Raw genomic sequence first — 2,695 nt, 5'->3', positions numbered from 1 at the left:
GGCAAAACCCATTCAGAAGCCCTGAGGCGAAGGAGCTCACTGCTGTGGTCCATTCATTAGCTTCATGGGAAAGAGGGTGAAGAAAAGATGGAGGGGGAGAGATGTCCACCACATATGACCAGTCTCTACCAGAACACATATCACACTATTTGATGGTCCAAGGGGGCACATCCTGTAATTTTCAAATTCATGGCTGTGCCTAATAAAATTCCGGCACACATTAAGTACTGAGTATTACTGAATGATTAAACCGAGAACTGAAATGCCGCTGAAACAAAGAGTAAAAGCAAACTATCTACTACAAACAGTTAGGAACCAAGTATTTACTGTTAGACATTGAACATTTAAAGTATTATGGAGGGGAGAGCACCTGGGTGGCTCACTTGGTTAGGCTTCCAACTCTTGATTTCGGCTCAGGTCATGATCTCAGGTCATGAGATCAAGCCCCATGTTGGGCTCCATGCTCAGTGGGAGTCTGCTTGACATTCTCTCCTTCTGGTCCAACTTTTGCATGCTCTCTTTAAAATAAATAAATAATAAATAAATCTTAAAAAAAAGAGAGAGAGAGTCACAGAGGGGCAACTGGCTGGCTCTGTCAGTGGATTGTGCAACTCTTGATCTGGGGGTTGTGGGTCTGAACCCCATGCTAGGTGGAGAGATTAAATATATAAAATCTTAACAAAATGTTATAGAAATATGGGAACACGATTCAGCAATATTCTATAGATCAGGCAGATAGATATCATAGCTTTGTAATACAGTTAAGTACAATTGAGCCTCATTATACATGGGTTCTGTATTTGGAGGTTTGCCTACTCTTTAAAACTTTCCTGGTACTTTAATGGAGTGAAAATTTTGACTTGCTCAATGTGTTATGTTCCCACTTGAGGGTGAGAGCAGGGTACCTCAGCACTCATATTGTAAATGAGCATCCTTTGCTCTAGTTAGTACCACATTTTTTGCATCTTTGTCCTTTCTTTGGTGATTTCCATTTAAAATGGCCCTCAGATGTAGTGCTGAAGGGCTGACTAATGTTCCTAATAGGTACAAGAAGGCTGTGACGTGCCTCATGGAGAAAATAACATGTGTAAGACGAGCTTTAGTCAAGCGTGAAGTTACAGGGCTGTTGACTGTAAGTTTAATGTTTGTAAGTCAACAAAACACAAAGACACCTGAAACAAGCTCAGGTATTGATTAGTTGATAAAAATGTGACCAGAAAAAAAAAAAAAAAACAAAAACGGCAGGGAGCCTGCTTCCCTTCCTCTCTCTGCCTGCCTTTCTGCCTACTTGTGATCTCTGTCAAATAAAATGTTTAAAAAAAAAAAAATGGCAGGGAGCCTGCTTCCCTTCCTCTCTCTGCCTGCCTCTCTGCCTACTTGTGATCTCTGTCAAATAAATAAATGTTTAAAAAAAAAAAATGTGACCAGAGGCTTGCAGAACAATAGCCCTGTATTTCCCCTAGGAGCAATGGTTTAGCATTAATTCTGTGTTAGTGGTGACCATAGAATAGTTCTGCCAAGAAGAACAATAAACTGTACTTGCTGTTTTCCAGTTCCTAATGAAGAGTCAAGTAAGAAAATTCAATTTATGAAAGACATGATTTTTTTTTATGGCAGCAGCTAATTGGTACTTACAATGTAAAACCAAAAAGGGGAGAAACATTAAAATCCATCACCACTGCGTAATTTTGATGTGTTACAGTAAAATTTATTAGTTTCTGAATAGTATTTGACTAAATCCAAATTATTTCAATTAAAGTTGTCTAGAAGGCCATATAGTTGGAAAATTAAAGAAATTAGTGGGAGGAAAAAGTGAAAACAATCTATTTAATACATTGACTTTAAGAACAATTACATACAATTTATGCTTATTATTTGGACTCAGCTGGTTAATTCAATCCTTAGTTAGGCCAATTTATATCTATTCCACAATAAGTCGTACATTATCCAAAAGCTTCATGCTTCTACTTACAGTAGCATTGCAAACTTGAAGTTCCTTTAAAAAAAAAAATCACCATTTCGTTGACTAATGTAAACAGTTCTTCCATGCTCTGGCCTCAGAATATTTAATGTTAGCCAACAAAGACAACCAGCTATTCTTCTGAGGCACCTAATAGTGGCAGCCTTTTGATTTTTATAGTTGTTTAAAGTATACAACCTTGAATAGTAGAAGACACTGAGCTGAAATTTCTAAGTCACTTTCTAACCATAGTAAGAATGAGATTTTCCCCCAGGGACCACCAAATATTTATAAAAATTCGTACTAACATTCTGTAAGAATCCACAAACATCAATGAGAAGCTGACTTTCTTGCCATGCTCCAAATGTCTTTAAGACTAGACACACTACATATATTATAAAGAGCTTTAGGATAAATATTGAGTGCCTGGGTATTATCACAGTAGTAAAAATTAAGTCATTTTTTATTTTTGAAAAAATGCTTTTGGTACCATTAACCATACCCCAAAATAGGTATTAGTGCTACTGGTGATTAAGACGCTCAGATGCTATAATTTGCATACTCTTACTGTGGGAATAAGCAGTAGAGCTCTGAAAATGTGAGGGGGGAACACCCAGGCACTTAGCGAACATTTGCTAGGAGGAAACTTTTTAAATGACTGTTTGCAGCCTTGACAGAGTTGCGTTAACATCAAATAGCCATATTTCTGTCCACTTACAAAGAATACTAAAAAGA

The sequence above is a fragment of the Lutra lutra genome, chromosome 1 (genome assembly GCF_902655055.1).
Source record: "Lutra lutra chromosome 1, mLutLut1.2, whole genome shotgun sequence".
Taxonomy (NCBI): Eukaryota; Metazoa; Chordata; class Mammalia; order Carnivora; family Mustelidae; genus Lutra; species Lutra lutra.
This window is presented reverse-complemented; position numbering follows the sequence as displayed.